Source organism: Bacillus rossius (genome assembly GCF_032445375.1).
Source record: "Bacillus rossius redtenbacheri isolate Brsri chromosome 9 unlocalized genomic scaffold, Brsri_v3 Brsri_v3_scf9_1, whole genome shotgun sequence".
NCBI lineage: Eukaryota > Metazoa > Arthropoda > Insecta > Phasmatodea > Bacillidae > Bacillus > Bacillus rossius.
In genome coordinates, this window is record NW_026962012.1 from 20,439,013 (window position 1) to 20,460,567 (window position 21,555).

Here is a 21,555-nt window from a genome sequence, read left to right on the forward strand (position 1 = left end):
AGCTGAGGTGACACACGCTCCTCAGCCAGTATATACATCTCTGTAGTTCACAACTGTCATGTCACTTGGCCGATAACACACCAGTCCCAGTAGCTTCCGCTCGTACAGTGTTACTGAACAACCAGGTTCCACGAGAATGACATTTATCCAGCATCAGCCACAGTTACATTATCCACCAATATGCAATAAATACCCAGGCCACAGGATAAACAACTACATAGTCTCTATAATGTTTTAATGTTCAGGGTACTTTTTAACAGTATAAAGTTTATTTATCTACAAAAATATTTATGGATACAGACACGATTCATATATACATACTTTCTGAATATTACAATGCAATATCACATTCTTTTTTTTAACTGTTTCCTAGTAGTGAAAAAATGGGGGAATTACTATTAATGTGGTTTTTAATTACCATAGTTAGGGACGTGCATTTATCGCAGTTTGTGATAGGTAACACTAATTTTTGTGAGAATTTGTTTTTGTTTTTTTGAAACTTTAATTTTTCACTTTTTTTAAGTATTGAGAATCCAAGTCTATAACTTGGATTACAGCAAAATTGATGTTAAAAAATGAACTTTCATCAATTGAGGCGGTCTACGTAAAACGGGCGTATGGGTCCATACGCCCTTTTTACGCAGATCGCTTTATTTGATTCGCCATTTCGTGTAGAATTCAGTGGTGCAAGTTTCATCGCAATATCTTGAAAATTGAAGTTGGTACACCTGTTTTTGTGAGGTGATGTCAGCTGGTTTTCACAGTCAGGTTTTCTTGTTTTGTGGTTATGTTATGTTTTGATAGTCCTGTGTGATGCTGCTTATCTATATTATTAATAGTTAAAATGAGTGACTCTAATGAAAGTGATGAAAGTGAAATAGTTCAAGTTAAGAAGAAAAGAACAAGAAAAATAATAAACAAACACAAAAATAAATTTCATGAGGAAGTGAAACGTAAACGCTCTCTTGGCCTAGGCTATACAACTAGTAAAGGTAAAAGTGTTGATTCTAAAGTTCATTCTGTCATTGAAAACTGTTGTAGTAGTAAATGCTATCAAAATGTGTCATTTGAAAACCAGGTTGAAGTATTCGATGCTTTTTATTGCGGCCAATCAAAAAGCCTTCAAGATGCTTATTTGGCTCGGTGTATGGAAAAGTCGGAAGGCCCTAAAAAAAAGACTGTAAACTTAAAAAGACCAAGAGAAAATTTATGGAACTATGTAATTTATGTCGGTGGAAGTAAGCTATCCGTTTGTAGAAAGTTTATACTAAATTTATTTCAAATTTCAGAGAAACGATTGCGTATTGTACAGGGCAAACTTCTGTCCAATGATTCTTTCGAAGAAAAGCGAGGTACTCATGATAATAGACCACATAATACTCCTGATGATGTTATTTCGCTAATGGGTGATCATCTTAAATCGATTCCACATGATGAAAGTCATTATTGTAAAGCTAAAACAAACTTGTTATACTTTGACAACTGTATGCTCAACATTAAAACATTATATGAAATGTTCAAGGACTACTACAAAAATCAAACTAATAAGGATCTAAAAATGTCGTATAAGACCTACTATGAATATTTTAAAACTAAATTTTCCTATGCTGCCCGAAAACCAAAAACTGATGTTTGCGATTTTTGTGAAGAATGCAAAAACAAGTTAAAAAGTAATCCAAATGATCCTTGCCAACCCATGTATGAACTACATAGAAGGAAGGCATTAAAGAGGAAGGAAATCCGTAATGATTACATTGCTAAAAGCCAGCAAGAAAACTCAACAACACTCACTCTTGAGTTTGATTACTCCCAGAACCATCCAATCCCAAAGTTGAACGTTAACAACCAGTTCTATAAAAGGATGTTCTGGCTTTATTGCTTCAATATTCATGTGTTTAATGATGATTCAAGCTATTGTTACGCATTCACTGAATGTGATGGTGTTAAAAATCCTAATTCAGTTATTTGTTTCTTGTATGACTGTTTAAAAAAGCAAATTGAAAAGTTCCCTGATATTTCTACAGTTGTTTTACTTTCTGATGCCACAGGTGGCCAAAATAGAAATTTTCTAATGTGTAAGTTCACTTCTTGGTTTGCAAGGACATTTAAAAAAAATGTAATGCAACTTTTCCCTGTTAGAGGACACAGTTTCTCGCAATGCGATAGAAACTTTGGTTTGATCAGGAACAAAATAAAAAATAATGAAGTGATTGGAAATCCGAAGCCTTATTTAACAGCAATGTCAGAGTGCAGAACAAACCCTTCACCCTTTGAAGTCCTTATGGATCCAGAACTTCTGCAAGACTGGGAACCTTTTTTAAATAATTTATTTCTGAAGAAACCTGTCTCAAGAAATAAAATCAAATTTACTCTCATGAAATATGTCATAATCAAATCATTACAAAATGGTGCTCTGCTGTGTTCAAAAACTTTTTCTGGACAGTTTGAAGTGTTCAGTTATTGGCGGCCTATTCATCAGATTGGAGATTTTCGCAACGTTACGACTCAAAGGTGTCCTTACCCACAAGTAAACCAACTTAAAGTTAATGATGTTAAATGTTTATTCCGTTTTTTACAGGAAGAGGATGTGGACTTTATTGAAACAATGATTTCTCAAAATGGATAAAGTAAGAAAGCATAATGACAAACAAACGAACTGAGTTAACGTAGAATATAAACTGTTTTCTTTGATTTATTCTTGACAGATATGAACAATTTTCCAACTTTTAAATTTTTCCCTTTTTTATATGTCAATTTTTATTATTATAACAAATAAATATGGTTTGATCTCTTTACTATGCCTTTTTTTACTAACCTTTTTATATAAAAAAGGTGTTCTGGCTAAAAAGGGCGTATAACATGGCAAACATTTTTTATTTATTAAAAAAAAAACACATTCGTTTGATTTGTTTTAAACTCATTGACTGTGTTTTCATATAGATCTAGTATCTATATTAAATTTAAATTACAGGAATAATGATTACTATGACAACAGGAGAAAGCAATGAAATATTCTTTTTGTGTTTTCTCAAAACATCATTTTTGCTTATACGCCCGTTTTACGTAGACCGCCTCAATTTATATTATTTTGGTCTGAAAATTGCAAAATATATACATATATCAGAATACATGATTTTTCTAACTGCTGTTTAGTTTTAAACCATCTGTGTTGTGTGTTGTTAAAAACACTGTCATTTAACAAAACTAATATACTTCAATGCTAAATACCAGGATGCTCACCGACAGATGCTGAAAGCTGTACAATTGAAGGTTTGGCAGCTGTAGCATTATCTTATTATTTATTATTTAGGTAACAAAACTTCCAGGAATTATTATTCTTTGTCTTTAATGTCCAAAGCAATGCTGTTGTAGTGTAAAATTGTTTTTCATCTAACGAGAAGTATTTAGTTTTTTTTTTTTGTCAAACACATTCTCTAGTGTTTGCGACCGTTTTGGAAAATTTTTATGAAATAACTTTTCTAGCCTTCATTGCAGAAGCACGTATACTTTGAGCTGCACAACTACATTTTTCTGCACGAGAAAATGTTTGCTAATACAACATCACATTATCAGAAGACACCTGAACTTAATTATAAATCAGTTACTCAGCTGTAAGATACTGAAGGTATATAATCTTGTTTTTAGAGAAGACATACTTGAACTATAATTTACTATGTAGTGTATGTGAAAGGAAGTTTTGTTGTGTTTCAAGAACAAAGAACTTGAATTCAAAGCAGTAGCAGTTAACCGCCATATTTGGTGGTGCTACAACTTTCGAGTGTGTGGCAATACTTAGAGCTGTTCCATAGGAAAAACTGTTTTTTAAAGTTCAATTGGAAATGTTTTTTTTTATTTCGTAATATCATCAAGAACATAATAAATGCTAAGTAGTTACTTTTGTTTAATGAAGTTATTTATGTTTTATTCCATTATCTCCGATTTGAACTGCAATCCAAAAATTGATGCTATTTATTTTTTTTAAAAAATCTGAGTGTGTTCGAAGTAATTATGTTAAGTTAAATTTATTGTATTAGTAATGCTGAAATTAATTCTTGAAAAACAACTCTGTAAGTAAGAAATTTATGATGTAGGTGTACCACAGTAGATGTAGGTGGCATACAGTGATTTCAATAATTTTTTGTTTACCTTTATCAACTAACTGCAATGAATAAAAAGGTAACTGAACAATCATGACTCACCATGATTTGAGAAACAATGAGAATTTTCACTTGTATCTGTTACCGGAAATGGCAATGAACTGTTGTCTTAAAAGTATGAAGTAACCATGCCTGCCATACACAGCCTGTAGCCACAAGCAGCTATGCTCACCAAAATATCATATTATTTTTTCTACCCTTATTTTTTAAGGGTAGAAAAATATTTCCTAAGGCAATGCCTTACAGAAGTCTGCTATTGTTCGATAGTGTTATTAGGCCTATTACTAGTTAATATAGTATATCAACAACATATTATTTCACTTTAAAATATGAACAGTAACATGGTAACATTCAAGGACACAACATCACTGGCATATTAAAAAAATGTAATCAAATTATTTTCAATACAATTAACACACAATATATTGAAGTTTTTAAATTTGTTGAATGGACATTGATGCCAAACATCTGAAGTCATCAAAACACTCATAACATCCCCACGCTGAGTGTAGACAGCTCACAAATTCAATGTGTTTCCTGCAAGCAGCACATTGGAGAAGCACCACCGCGCTCGGTGACTGACGGATAATACAATATTTTAAAACTTGAGAAAATGATAAGTTCCTGGAATGTAAACAGGCAAATATAAATTTTCCAGATATTGTAATAAGTTGTTTGGCAGCTATGAATGAGACAATGCCAACCCCTGACATTGTAGTTTTGTGCAAGAGATAGGTGTGTGAATAAACCATAAATTAGAATTTGTTGTGAGTGAATCAAGTACAAGTATTTGTTTTAGGTACAGTGTAGTGGCTAAAAAAAGTATATTTTAAACATACTTAGCTGACTTTGCTATTGGTTTGAGAACTAGTTACTTCTAGGGTGCTTGAACAGTACTTAATGATGTCAGGCATTGTTAGTCGAGATGTTCTATTGGTACAGAACATTCTACTCCTGAGCCATTGTGGCAATACGTTATGATGATGATTTCAAGATTAGTCTGAGAGTACCCTGGATTCCATGTTGAACAAGAGAGCTGTGCATGCGAATGTGTGACAAGGCAAGTCTTAAACATGTTTGCGAGTTCATTAAGCGAATGGTCATTTATCATACAGTTTCTTAAGTAATACAGAAGACAATCATTTAGACAGTTTTCACTTAAAGACAATTTATTGGTACAGCATGCTGAAATATGTTCCCTTTGGGGCCATACAAAACTGTATACTGTTAAATTCATTACAGTGTTATATAAGTGTATGAAGGACAGTCATTCAAATAGTAACGAAACAAATCAATGTTGTTCAAAAACTGTTTATTTAATAAATATGAAAACTTTCAAAAGTTTTTTGACATTCTTGCAATGACTTCGGATCAGTTGTTTAGTAATATTTTGTAAACATAACCTATAAATGAGTCAGTTCAAGGTGTAAAGTCTGATTGAGAGCACCGTGGAGGAACAACGTGCCATAATTACATTTTTAGTCACGGAAGGTGTTAAAGGTAGTGTATGGCAACAATTGTTTAACCTGTTGGAACATTTACAATTTAAAAGTATCAGTGATGAGCAGCAAAGTGGTCGACCAGTCGAAGTTGTCACTTCTTCCTTTGAATCTCGCACTGACGCGATAATCCGAGACAAGAGAAGAATCACTGTTGAAATTATAGCTGCAAAAGTGTCTGCAAGTGTTGAAAATGTCCATAACATCATTCAAAATAAACTGCAATACAAGAAAACCTGCGCGACATGGGTGCAGAGACAACTTACAGACACCCACAAAGAAACGAGGCTTCAAATCTGTAAACTGTTGAAAGCTAGATGTTCCACTGAGAAAGAAGCTTTTTTTTTGAAAGAATTGTACAGGTCAATGAGGCATGGATTGACTATTACAAGCGTAAGTCGAAGAGACAAAGTCTTGAATGAACACACACAAGTTCTACAATGCTAAAAAAATTCAAGACCCAACCATCTGCTGGTAAAGTGATGCTTACACTTGTCTGGGACTCACAAGGCCCTATTTTATGTGATTTTCTTGAATACCAACGAACAATCAACACTGATATGCTGGAAAACGAATTAAAGCCTGCAATTCGCAGTAAACGTGGTGGACTTTTGAAAAAAGGTGGGATTTTGCTTCACGACAATGCACTGCTACATACAGAAAAGATAACACAAGAATGCATTCAAAAACTGGGCTGGAAGATTCTTTCACACCCTCCTTACAGTCCAGATCTCGCCCCGTCACTTTCACATGTTTGGTTCCCTTAAGGAAGCACTACGTGGCAAAAAATTAGGCTCCAACGAAGAAGTCAAGATTCAGGTGCAAATGTGGCTCCGAAAGCAACCAAAAGAATTTCATTCCAGGGGTATATGCAACTTAAGGGAAGGGAGTATGTTGAAAAATAGGTAAAATTATATTTTGATTAAAAAAAACCTGTTTTTGAGCTACATCAATTAGTCTTGTTACTTTTTGAATGACACAACACTATAATCAGGATAATATTTTGCTATGCAGTCAGTAGATTGTGATAGGCTGGAAAATTGTATACACTGCAATACATTATTTTGCTTTTAACTTGCCTGGTTTGAAACCCAACAGCTACCAAGGAAATGAAGTAAATTTTTTGTGGACTGCCGTGATCAAATGTCTCAAACCACAACATATCAAAAATAAACTTGCGATGGGAGATGTCACTGATTACCAGTCTGTTCTATAAGTCACAGCGTAGACAGTCAGCTCTGTACAACCAGTTAGATAAATAAGTATTTAAGTATTTCTCGAACACACAGCAGCAGCAATTGGTATGGTGCTGAAAGAGAAGTTTGTTCAGAAGCTCATTGGTAAAAGTGAATGCAGATGTTGATACATTGGACCGATGCAGTTGCCAAAACTCCACCCCGTGGAACACTATTTTTTTTTTTTTTTGTTACGTGTTCTGTTTTGGTAGAGGGTGAAAGGTCTCCAGTGTTCCTCCATCTGGTAGTAGTGGTTAGGTTTATGGTTATGTTCACAAAATGTTATCCAACAACTGACTCAAAGTCATTGCAAGGATGCCAACAAACTTTTGAAAGTTTCACATTTATTAAATAAACCGTTTTTGAGCTACATCGATTTGTCTAGTTACTTATTGAATGACCCTTGTACAATATAACTAAGAGCCCACATAATTTGATTGTTCTTGTACAGTTGACTTACTAGTCCCCTCTTTTACATTTTAACACCAATATACTACATGAAATCACTGAACTCTTAAATACAGTTGACCATTATCTGACAGTCAGGCTTATCAATGCACAGACCACAGCTTCTAATAACATGCTGTGAACTGCGACAATTATCACGCACTTCACCTTCAACACATGTTTACTGGAGCTTTTGAAAAACCACCTCTAATTCTCCTTTACTACCCCTACAGTCTTGATGGCATTTTGCAAACTCAACATTCACGTTAAGAGAAAATTAACTAATTACATTTAATCAAAAAAATGTACCCTCATCAAATTATCTACATGAGACTTGAAAAACTACAGTCCACCGTTCTCACCACTTAAAGCATAGTGTTGGTCTTGATGTTGAAAAGAGGAGGGAATATTACTGCATACATCTGAATTTAATGAAAGAAGTTTACCGAATACATTAGATTTTTTAAAAAAAACCACCTCTTATATGATAAATTTTCACACTTTAAAAATAAAAATTAATTTACTGTAAACATATTAATTTAAAAAGAAAAATTATTAATCCTATTTAAATGAAATTTAAAAAATATCTACTCCATTATACTTTACTGCCCTTTGAAGGAGTTATTTTGGCTTACCGTAATACAATTTTGAACAATTTCTGTAAAAAAAAAAAAAGGGGGTGCATGTACTTATGTACGTGAGAAGTTATACTTCTTTGGCATAATTAAAAAATAGTTTTTAATTGCATGCAAATAATTAATTACAATAAATTAATAAAAGGGCTGGAAAAAGATAGTCAACACAGTCAAAAAAGTTCAGTTTAAATTTGAAAAATTAAATAAATAAAAATTAGAGAATAATAAATATATATGACATAATTTGTACTAAATATTATAAGATTCTTAATTTTAAATATTTATAATTGATTATTTAATATTTTAAAAGAAAATAAATTTAATAATAAACTACATAATTTAAATTAAGTTTATTCATTATTTAAATATTTATTTTCTTAAAAATATTCACTTTTCATTTTTATCAAAAAGTTTTCTTTAAATTTGTTCATTTCTTTTTATAAATATTTATTATTTATTCAATTTAATAATAAATATTAAAAATTAATATATTAATATGATGTTCAATTTTAATTTTATTACAAATTTTTTATTAAATGTTTTATTAAATTTATTTCTTTATTTTGTAAATATTAAATAACCAATAATAAATATTTAACATTAATAATTTATTAATATTTAGTATTAATTATATTAAATAATAATATTTTAATTTATATCAATAAATAATACATACAGATGGTTAACCTCAATTATATTGGAGCACTTGAAAAAATATAAACACAATTTTTTTTTTACTAATATTTACGAATAGTAAATAATATTAATCAAAATATCAATTCAAATCACTACTGAATATAATTTATTAGCACATATATAATTCGCACTTGTATGAAACTAAAACACGTGTTGTGAATGTAGAAACTAGAAACATGTGGATAAATATTATAAATATGCAAACAGTGATCAGAGGCGACGAGCGTGCTCAACCAATTCCTGACACTCAAAACCTTCGCTGCAATACCAGTTAGCCACACAGCTGAACGATCCAAGAGAACAGGATATGGAGGATATATGATAACCAGAGTTCTGCACCCTCATGGGCCTTCACAGGTGATCTCACACCCACAGAAGCCAGATACACACAACACCAGTCATTACGAAGGTTGACCTAAGTTCAGCAACAGGTTGGACATATGTTATGGAGCAAAGCAAATTGGAGATGGTCATCAATGGAGGTCACTTCATTTTCTTTTTGTTCGCAGTATAAAGGCAATATTTACGCTTTATAGAAAGTAAATATTTAATTTCATGTAATATTTACTTACTTTCTTTATACACATTTCATTTCTTATGTTTATTTGGACTCTGTGATCAACCCAGACTGTAAATTTCTTTCATTATTGTTTGTTTATGTATTACTCCGTGTTTATTTTATTTTTAAATATTGTCAAAGTTAGTATAGCAGTAGTATTTTGAATTAACGATTAATTTAAAAATGAACATAGTCAAAAATGGTTATTAATTTTATTATCTTTTGTTTTAAAACAAACTAAAGAAAATCGTTTATTAGTGACGGAAAAAAAAAATTATTTTAGAACGAATAGAGACTTGAGCAAGACAGCAGCTAAAACGCAACGCATTTTGAAACTGATATATAATTTAAAACATTTATTCGAAGACTAGAAAAAACCGCTAGTGCAAATAGTTGTGGAGTTTGTAAGAGAATAACGATATTTAATCTACGGAAGATTATACTCAAATACCAAGATTTTAAATAATTATTTCTTTTAAGAGAAATCGTAGTAAATCCGTATTCATGAGACCACCAAATTCATTTGATATTCTATGACTACTACGAAGATTGAATACCGTTTGTAATACGAAGAAAGAATAATCCTGTCGAAATGAGAAGTCACAGATCAAGCCCGGGAAGGATGAACGTAGCGCAGTCCAGTCCTGTCACAGCCCATATCCGGAAGGACGGAGGTGTTACGGCGCGTATTCCTGCCGCACGCTAGAGGACGGAGGAGCTACAAAACTACCGCAGTCCTTGACGTGTTGAACCAAGCAGTCTCCGATAGCCTTCACGTCTCGTGGGTATCCTGCAGCAAGGTTTGGTCCCTTACCCCATCAACCGAAGACTATCTGTATAGAAGTCCCTGAACTAATTTCAGTTTAAGCGCAATGAACATTGTTTTGACCAATCTAGACTCTTTAGTATTATAATGGATATCCTCTGTAAAGAAAACATTCCTTAACTTGTTAATCTTTAGATTTAGAATCAAATCCCCAAAATCGCAATCCCAATCATGATAGTATGAAATCAGTACAGATGGAATCTGGTTGTATAATAATATGTTTTAATTATGTGTTATTATCTTTTGCTGAGAAGTACTGCTAGAACGTGCCCAGTAGTCCACGCTCTGCAGGACTGAGTTAGTTGAAAATTGATAACTTACTAATTTTACCTTTTCATTTTATTGTGTAATTTACATTGTACTAAATACGTTAAATTACATTTAAATATTTAACATTTGATAGTGAAAACAACTCACGCAAGTGTTAATAGAATTGTTCGATGCTTGAAGTTGATAGTCATATCAAATTTCATCTGTAGCTTAGAATAAGGTAGTTTAAAGTAATCTTCATGTAACGTGTTGTTTTATATATGTCTAAGTGTATTGTCACCGTCATAACACGCACTACAAATGAATATAAACAGTACATTTGGATTTTGATTACACTTTTATTTCAAGGTCTAAAGTTACGATGTTATTATTTAACGTACCTTTGAAACACCTTACCTTGATTTTCACACTCAAGTATCGTAACACAATTCTTGATACTGGGAGAGTTCTGCTAGAATTGAGGAAACTATTAAATAAATTAGATAATTTCATTGTAGACACTAGCTGGCTCCACACTAGCCTTGGCCTTAACCAAGCTCTTCTCTTGCATGTGTATAATCACAAGTCTTGTAAACTGTGAAAGTGGATTGTGCCACTAGTATAATCTGTAACACTTGATTGTGAAACCTTTACATATCTGCACCTGAAACAGTTTGACTGTCTGTGCCTTACCTGCGAGTTCTACTGATTCCACACTGCCTCGCCATTGTTGCGCCAGCTTAACATTTGGCACATGCGTACAAGAATAATTTTATATATATATATATATATATAAATAAATATATATATATACATATATATCTGTGGCTTGGTTCTAAAAGGGCCAATGTCAAATTTTTACAAAAATGAGTTATTAAGTCCAATGTGCATTTTCAAACGTGGTGCATTTTGTGTTATAATGGCCAATGTCTGTAACATATCATGTGGCAGATACAGGTTATGATGGGGCCAAAGTCACAACAATAATTAATTCTTCATTTTGTGCTACAAGGGCCAATGTTGACATTGGTCTTTTGAAGCGCCAAATAAGCAATGGCCAATGTCAACATTGGCCATTATAGCAATAACAGTACTGTGATATTTGGCTTAGTTTGCATGACATTGGCAATTGTGACCCCTCATATACTGATATTTACTTTATGTTTATACACTGTTGCTGGAAAAAACATGTAAAAATAATCATGAAAATTAAAAATAATATGTATGTTGGCCACATTTGACAGTTATCGATATAGATAATTGTTAAAAGCAGAATTTCAAGCCGAAAAATGACATGTGGTAAATGTGATCGGTATGAGTTACTTCTTAAATCCAGTAAGGATGTAATAGTTCTGGAACAAGCTGAGAAAGAAAAGAAGATACACTTGGAGCTGGCAGAATCTTCATATGAAGAAAAAAGGAAAGACAAATTGCTAAGTAAAGGTAACAGTAACTGCATAACAATGTCATTTTATCTTCAGAAATGCCTCCCTACCCCACTTTTTGTGAGTGGAGTAGCATTTTATAAATGACAACTCTGGACATTTAACTTAACAATATATGAGACAGGTCTCCAGAAATCTGCTGCTACTTGTTTAATCTGGGATGAAACTATTGAAGCAAGAGGTGGACAGGAAATTTCATCCTGTTTATACAAGTATCTGCAGAGTATACCTGATGCAATTGAAGAAGTGAATATGTATAGCGATTCCTGTCCTGGCCAAAATCGCAACATTTACGTGGCCGTAAATTTACTGACTCATGTGAAAACTGTAAACATTCAAGGTAGAACACTGATCATCAATCATAAATTCCTAGAGCCTGGCCATACTCATATGGAAGCTGATACGATACATGCGGCAATTGAGAAAACAAAGAAAAACACAACAGTAAATGTAGAACTTCCAAGAGACTGGGCAAACCTAATTCGAATGGTACGATGACGTCCACCCATAAAAGTTGTTGAAATGGAGAAGAAAGACTTTTTGAACTTCAAGGAATTGCTTAGCAATCATTATGTTCACTGGAAGGTTGATACTGAAGGAGAAAAAATTTCTCGGTTGAGAATAAAGTGGATGAGATATGATTCTTCATGTTCCGATACAATCAAGTTCAAATATTCTTTCCAAGATGATGAACAATTGAAGACACTTGATATGTAACGAAGGCACAAGAAAAGGAATTCGCTTCCAACCTTAAGTCCTATTTCAAGTATGCCATTACCGCTTCCAGTAGAGAAGGTAAATTATTTAAGTCTCTCTCACCTTACATTCATCCCAACAGTCGTCAATTTTATGAGTCATTCCTGAAGGGACTCACACCATCCTCCGAGCTTACCGGTGGGCATCTCCTGGATGACAGTGAAGAAAATGAAGCAGACACTGAATAAAGTGAAAGTTAGACCTGTTTAATACGAACCAAAAACTTGCGGATACATTGGATGTGCTTATTTTGTTTGTTGTTTTATTGGGCTACAATGTTTCTGTTTTTACTGAGCATAATATAAGAGAATATACATGGTGGAGAAGATATTAATTAGTGAAATTATTCATATGTTAATGTGCATTGACTGATTATGTTCAAGAGTCCTCTTAAATTGATAAGAACTGAAATTATTTCATCTAATTAATGTCTAAATAGTAGATAAAGGTTCTAATTATGTATTTTGTGTGCTTTTTCAAGGCCAATGTCAGCAATTTAAACCCATTATAAACGAAATAAGGGTCAATGTCATTAATTTTTTTTTGGTTAATGTGTCTAGAGAAGTTGGACTTGGTGTACTATACTCGTCATGGACTCCAGTTTGTATTGGGGAAGTATCATAACATTGGTTTGCATAGTTTCTTTGCCATTAATATTTTAAGAATAAACCATATATTCAGAGGTTAATATCTCGGAACTGTTATTTTTGACATTGGCCCTTTTAGAACCAAGCCAAAGATATATATATGTGTGTGTGTGTGTGTGTGTGTGTGTGTGTGTGTGTGTGTGTGTGTGTGTGTGTGTGTAAAAATTTTTTTTTTTTTTTTTTCAGAATTGTTTGAAGAAGCACTTTTGAGAAATTCAAGGTAAAATGTTACAGTGAATGACCTTGAAACTGTAATCCATTGCAATGCCATGTAGGTTATCCATTACGCTTAGCTTTTAAATGTTTTTTTAAAATTATTATTATTAGGGCCAGGTGGGGTAAATGTAAACAGGCACCACTAGCGCTGACGTGACGGTCTGGAGAACCAAAGAGCTGTGTAAATTATAGTTTAATATCTCTATGAAGTGGTAGAAGAGTTCCTGCTTTTTTCCAGTCTTCAGCTAACAGTGCTATGCATGGGAAGGTTATAAACAGTGCAACAATGTTTTGAAAATGAATTTTACGTCCGTCAATTAATAGCGCCTGGTGACTACAGATTTCACATGTAAGTGTCCTTCACTGTATTAATTGTTGCTTATTAGATCAATTAATAGTAATTTGTTGTGCTTGTGGCTTAACTATTTTTTTACTACCATCTGCATGGATGTTCTCAATTAACCCTGAGAGTTTTATTTTAGGGGTAATTGAGAACAATTTTTCATACTTTTTTTCACATCTCAAAATTAATAAAAACATTGTTTTTGCTACAATAATAAAGTGTTTTGATAAATTGACCGCTGCAGTGACCAAAAGGATGCCAAGAACATACGTTAGGAAGAAGGCTCCGCCCTCTTACACCATCCAAGGTGTGACCCAAGCTGTAAATTATATTCTCAACGGCAACTTGACGTACCTCGCAGCTGCCGAGATGTACCAGGTTCCCAAAACAGTTCTTTTCAACCGCATCAAAGGTAGGAAAACCGATGTTAGTAAACTGGGGGCAGGAAGAGGTAGAAGAAACTCTTGTAAAGTGCTTGATAGCAAGGGCACAGATGGGTTATCCTTGTGATAAAGCAGAGCTTAAAGAGCTTGTGCAGCAGTGCATTCAAACAACTGGAATGATCACAAGATTCGTTGATGGGAAACCGGGTGAGGATTGGTATCAAGCATTCATGCGTCGCAACCCCAAGATTTCACTAAAAAAAAAACCGAACATCTGCAAAAGGCTAGAAAGCAAGCCAGAGACCCTTTTGTTGTCTATGATTTCTTTGCATCTTTAAATACGTTGTATGATGGAACATTCTGTACGAGAAGTTACTGCATGTTTAGTGTTCAATGCTGATGACAGTGGCTTTCCCTCTAATCCATCACGGCTTAGAGCAATCGGTGCCAAAGGCCAAGCCCTTAATAGTGTCAGATGGATCAGGGCGAGAATCAACCACAGTGCTTGCCTGTGTTGCAGCAAAAGGGGGCTGCCTCCCTCCTCTAATAGTTTTTATAGGTTATCTCGGTGTAACCACATTAGGTTTCTGAAAAACAGTTCCCAGGCCCTATGTACGCTGCAACATCGAATGGCTCAGGGTGTCTACCCATGTTTGGTCACAGAATTCCTGTACAATTCCTGTACATTCCCGTACACTAATAAAAAAGTTCATGTACATTTACAGCTTACACTATCACTAATTAGAATAATAGCAGTGTTAAAAAAAATTATACAAAAAATATTCACAAAAAATATTTTTACCAAAAACTTGGATTTCAAGAAAATTTGTCACAGAAAAGTTAGGTCTAACTTTATGTTGATAAAATTTAGCTCATTCTAGGTTACTTTGCACTGCAGCCAAACTTTGCCACATGGCAACTGTCAAATTTTGGACTTTTATCTTTAGAGGCTGTATATATACCTGTACTAGTTTTGTTATTATTATTTTTGTTTCCCATGTCTGTATTTTTGGTATATTTAACTTATACTGTTTGTGTATTAACTTATATTTGTTGACGTGTCCTATACCATTTGTACAAATGTCTGTATGGTCAAATGGATGAAAATAAATAAATAAATAAACTACACGCACACAAAACAATCGTGGCAGCAGCGCTGTTTTAGAAAGATGCATGTGACTCGCATGACATTGCGCGCGATATGCCACTTGCCAAATGCAAATTTTGCCAACTAAGTTCCTGTCCAACAGAGTACAGTACACCCGCCCCTCGAAGTAACACGGTAATTCATCCAAAGAAAAATGGAGCACTAATCAAAACAGCGCTAATCAAATACGTTTTTAACATAAAAGAGAGCATGTTAAACAAAATAATTGGTTTTACCGCCTTTGAAATATGTATGTTTACTGTACCATACTCCAAATTTATCCTGTTTAAAAATTGGTTATTGGTAAAGTAGGTTTACGGACGATAGTTTAACGTGATGTCATAACAAAACATTGATGAAATGATTGCATACTTTTATGAATAAAATTGAATAATTTTTATTTTAATAATAAAGGAATAATAACTTTTAACTTCACTTTATAAACAGTCGAGTGGAAGAGAGATAGATGCGGCGCAAGCGTACAATGAGCGTAATGGGACACAGCATAACGGAACAATGTGCGTAACGGGACACTTTTTTCGTGCGTGCAGCCGGCGTTCATCGATTTATTAGACGTTGTCACGTCAAAAAGTTTTTTTTCTTCTGAAAACGTAATGTGCTGTCAACTTCAAATAGCGCAACCTGGCATGCATGAGATTAACTGACCTCGAAAGCTTCTGACCTTTCTCGCCAGATGGAAGTAGTAGCATAAACATGGCTGTATAAACACGATCCACGAATATATTAACGTAATTTTATTGCTTGTAAAACTTTTAACTAGACATAAGAAAACAGGCATCAAAAATATAAAAGTGTCGAGATTTATTATGTTGCATTTTGTTTGATACAAGAGTGCCGTTGCCATTATGCACGCGTGTAAATTAAAAAAATTTTGTGGACGAAAAAGAACGCTACTTCAAAAAGAGCCCTAATTAATTGGCGCTAATCGAGCAGCGTTACTTCGAGGGGTGGATGTATACTCACACAGAGCAAGACTAGCTTGCAGCTGTCGCCGGCCGGCGCAATTAACTTTGTCATACGCGCTTAATTTTTATACACACGTGATAATGGTCGCTTGTATACAAAAATAATACGACACGGCATATATGATTTTTGATTCGTGACCACTGAAATCAGAAAAAAATTCTTGCATTATATGCCAGCAAATACGATATATTTTGCAGGTATGTTGTCTACTTTCTTCCGATGTTCACGAAACGAAAACAATTTTTTAATAAAAAGATTTATCACAAATAACTTCTGCACACACACAAAGCTACATTTTATTCTTATTACTTACCAACTGGACGAACTTTAACAATAACCACACTATACAACACGCAAAAATAAACTGGATTAAAATTTAAGCATGGGCGGGAACGACCATTAACGAACGACCACAGTAACAAAAAAAAAAACTGTGCGAGTCCACGCGCCTTACGCAAGTGGTTATCACGATTACGCGGCAACTTGTGTTAGTTGATCCCATCATCTGCATTCAGCACTGCAATAAAGCACCAGTATATTGTAAAGAAGCATTAATCACACGATTCACGATTGTGTTGCAGTAAAATATTCGCTTTTTAATATTAATGTATAAATGTTGTTGACGGGCGGGGAAAAGTCAAAAGTTCCCGGACATCTGGATAAATTCCCGCACAATCCCCGTATTTTTCCCGGGCAGTATAATTCCTGTACAATTCCAGTTTTTCCCGTTTTCCCCGGTCGGTAGACACCCTGATGGCTGGATGGAGGAAGCCGCCTTTTTTCAGTGGTTTTCCTGTTTGTTTATCCCACATGTCGAAAAATGATGAAACCGCTGAGTTACTTTTTGATGGCCACGCGAGTCACATAAGTGTGAGAATAATTATTCTGTTAGCTATCGAGAAGTGTGTGCAGTTAGTAAAATTCCCCAGCCATTTAACAGACCGCCTACAGCCTTTGGACAAAACAGTGTTTGGTCCTCTTAAAAAAGCTTGGGAAAAAGTGCTTGTTGACCACGGAAAAACTCAAATGGGGAAATAGCCCAGGAGTTTTAGGTTAATATTTAAAGAAAGTTCGAAAAAAATAAGGTAAATCTGAAAATTTGGTCATTGATACTAAACACCTTGCTGAATAACATACTGAAATTCCCCTATTTTCCCATGTTGGCGTCATTATTCTTTTTTCGTGCAATAATGCCGTGAGTGCCCGTAAATGACACAAGGACGCAAATGTACATCCCAAAACTATTTGCATCAACTGACATCCACGGGGATCAATTCAAATTAACCACTGGACCACACCAATGTTATATATAAGCAGACACAGTAATAAAATATACTGAAGTAAAAATATTATAGATCGAACTTTGACAATTCTCCGAAAATCATGGAATTTATGAAGAAAAAAAAAACTATCCATAGGTTAAAAAGTACCACGAATAACAAAAAATAAGTTGCACAAAATCAATTCCTTACGATTTGAGCTTTTCAACAGTGTATCTCACACTGCTCTGTGACAAACGGTTACAGAGATACGGTTGCTCAAGTACCAGCGTGCTCACCTAGTGTAGAGTCGTTTCAGTTCCGAATGTACCCACAAGGTGGCAGGCCGTACCTTCATGTAGTTTCGTTCTTCTGTCAGTGGATGTACATGTTGACAACATTTTATTTGCTATCGCTACTAACTACAGTTGTGTGTTACAACTTAATGCAACAGTGTGAGTTATCCACGTGCTGACTTATGTTGTAATGGAAATATAATGGATGACACGTGTTTCCATTGCAAAAAATCACTTAATGAAGGCAATGTTGTGTTTGTTACTCGGGGCGTGAAAGGTCTGCTTACCGCAAGTGAAAAGCGTTGTGATGGTTTAATAGAAAAATTTAAAGATGCTGAGAAGTACAAAACTCCTATCCGAGTACATTCGGACTGTAGGTAAGTTTGTTTTCCTTCAACAATGGTGGGAAAATATTTTTGTGTCGCTGTTGTGTTAATATTATTTTAAAGGTTAGATGTTGAAATTTAGGATTTACTAATTGTTATTTCTCCATAATTATTATTTGTTTGTATGTATAACTTATTAATAAATCACTGATTTGAGATATTGAAACAAACTGATGTTTTTCAAAAATACACTTCACTAAAGTTTTTGTATGTCTTTAATTCCCATGGTTAAGTTCAAAGAATAGCTAATGAATGAAACAATGTGACTATGGGAAAAGTGTGTTTTAATTGCTAGATATCAATTTAACTAATAAGTTGTCTGTTTACAAATTGTAGCACATCATATGTAGAAGATGAATGTGTGAGTGAATGTAATTTCAAAACAATTGTTATTCTTGTAGGCATTTGTACACAAGGCCATCAACGATCAAAAATGATGGAATCAGTAATATTACAGCTTCTTGTGCCAATGAAGAAAATGAAAGGCCACTAAGACTACGTTCATTGCAAAATCCTTTTGTTATTTCTTCTGACTGTCTATTTTGTGGTGAAGAGGCTTCCGAAAGGAGAGAAACTAAAAAAGAAGTCAAGTAGACACGTGTCATTCATGAGGTTACTACGCTTACGTTTGGAGATACTGTTGTAAAACGTGCTGTCGCCCGCAATGACGAATGGGGGGAGACGGTTCGTGCTCGAATAGAGACTGTAGATCTTGTTGCTGCCGAAGCAAAGTTACATCATGACTGCAATAGATTATTTTATTCTTCTAGAAATCTGTCGACTGCCAGTGTGCGTGGAAGGCCACAGGACAAAGACAAACAAGAGTCTTTTCAAAGACTGTGTAAGTACATAGATGAAAATGAAAATTGTCAGTTCAAACTCACTGAACTTGGGGAATTTATGGGTGAAGATGCATATAGCGAAATTCAACTAAAAGATAAGCTCCTTGCTCATTATGGCGATTCAATTTTCATCACAGAAAAGAAAGGGAGACCTTCCATTGTAAACGTAAAGGGAACAGCTAGTGATACACTTTATGACAAGTGGTATTCGGAACGAAAACCATCTCAAAATGATGAAAGACTTAGAATTGCTCAGGCAGCTGCAGAAATTCTTCTCGAAGACATTCACAGTCAAATTTACAACAGTGAAAACTACCCATGTGATGGAAATGCTTTAAATGACATGTCACTTCTCCCTAATACACTAAAGTGCTTACTCGAAAAAATTATAAAAACAAAGAGTAAAGAAGAGCATGGAATCTGTCGTAAAGAGCTGCAATTGGCCAAGCTATGATAACTGCTTGTCGGCCACGTTCCTTTATATCTCCTTTGCTCCTGGGAGTGGGAGAGTACATTCATCGGCTCCATGAATCAAAACAACTGGTTGAAATGTTAAGTAAGCTTTCATTTTCAGTGAACTACAAAGAAGTACAAACATATGAATATTCACTTATAACAAATATCAATACCAAGGATAATGTACATGAAGATGGATATGTACCATATGCATTCGATAATGCTGACTTCCATGTGAGAACTATGACAGGACATGGGTTGATTACGTTTTACCACACCACCCCCAAACATACCTCCTTGTGTGATTCCTCGTGTCATGAATCCTCCATCTGCTACAGAAATTTCTGGTAAAGGGACAATTCCTGTAACATGGTATAGGAGGTCGTGTAAACCTGGATTGAAGGGCATCACTGTGAGAGACCTGAAAAGTATATCTGAAGAAACTCTGAAGTCGGTGGAAAGTGCACTGCTTGTGGATACTTTTTGCATGTCTGGAATGTGGGCTGGAGTTCCTTCCCCACCTTCATGGAACGGTTGCATGAGGAGGATCTTCAATAGTGGAGAGGTACATTGCTTTATGACTCCAGGCGATCCTGTACCATTCATTAACTTGGACCCAGGAAATCCTAGTACCATATACTCAGCATTGCTTTTCGCTCAAGATGAATGCAAAAGGAGAGGCCAAGGAAGTTGTGTAGTCACTTTTGATCAACCTCTTATGCAAAAGCCTCAGATATCATTACAGCAGCACCTTCAGGAGATTTGGACACTGTGATTCTTCAATTAGGTGGTTTTCACCTTTTAATGTCTTATTTGGGCTCGACTGGTTATATTATGTCAGGGAGTGGACTTGAACAACTTTGGTCACAAGTTTATGCAAAGGCATCATCTGTTGTTCACATGGTCTCCGGTCATGCATATGCTTGTGCACTTAAGAACACACTTACTTACAGCAAATTTTTTGACCACAATGCTACTTGAAGACATCTCAGAAATTCAAGGCAAGAAAGAGGAGCTGCACTCCTTATTTCTTGAAATGATAACCGGTACATCAACAAATGAAGAACTTAGTACCTTGAAAGTTTGTGAATACTTACAAAGTAAGTTAACATTAAAAATGAAAGACATCGCCCAAGTTAGTAGGTTGGCAAGCTGTGGGTTCAGTACCTCGAACAGGTTAACAATGTCATTATGCACTTGTTCTTAAGAGTAGAGTGCACTGGGGACTGGAATATTCATCTCCACTGTGTGAAACAAATGTTGCCATATCTTCATGCAGCTGGACATTTCAACTAAGCAAAATCTGTTCAACTGTATGTCCAACAAATGGAGCAGTTGGACTCTAAAATGACAGCAAAAGAACTGCAGAAGTTCACAGAATATGGGTTCTTCACTATTCGGCGCCGTCATAATATGTGGTGTGCCGGAAATTAGGCATTTCGACACGATTTGTTTTAAATTTTTATTATAAATTTAAATTATTTTTGGAAATTTTATTTTTCTCTATAATTTGGTTACTAAAGGGCGATTTACACTTTGTTAAGCTGGTGTACTCCAAGTTAAACTTTGTGCCAGTAGTCTGAAGCACCTTTCCCAGAGACGTATCTGATATTTTGCAGATCTAATACTTTGTTGGCAACTCGCTTAAAATTTCCCCCGCTTCCAGGCACGTCCCAGGCCTGTAACGTTACTTCACTTCATGACTAAAACCGCCTACAGCAGCTCTGGACGAGCTGTTACCATTTCTCAGAGACGAGCTGACCATAGCCTTTACTGTCACGAATACGTATAAGGTTCTCTCCTTGAAAAGCACGTCATGGACGCTTGTTCTCAGCGTCGTTGCACTTTTGTTCACCCCCCTCCTCTCTCGGTTCTAAGAATTCGCCTAAGTCCAATGACCGGTCATACACCCCAGCAGACAGCGACCGTCTCCAAGGACGCCTCGCTTAAAAAATGTGTGTGCCAATATGGACCACCCCGCGACACCTAGCGGCAAACTCGCTAACCGCCCAGCCAACTTACCCTGTAGGCCACCAGAGTGTAGCACCTGACTGTTCCTTTAACCCTTGGTTTAAGCAGACACCCTGGG

The 21,555-nt window shown here is 34.9% G+C and overlaps 2 protein-coding genes across 4 annotated transcripts in view; one reads left to right on the forward strand and one right to left on the reverse strand.

Moving 5' to 3' along the window:
- Positions 1-21,555, forward strand: part of LOC134542617 (GMP synthase [glutamine-hydrolyzing]) — a 417,842-nt gene that overhangs the window by 168,006 nt on the left and 228,281 nt on the right. The gene's annotated exons all lie outside the window — the stretch shown is intronic.
- LOC134542627 (uncharacterized protein CG7065-like) overlaps positions 1-21,555 on the reverse strand; it is a 135,484-nt gene that overhangs the window by 53,394 nt on the left and 60,535 nt on the right. The gene's annotated exons all lie outside the window — the stretch shown is intronic.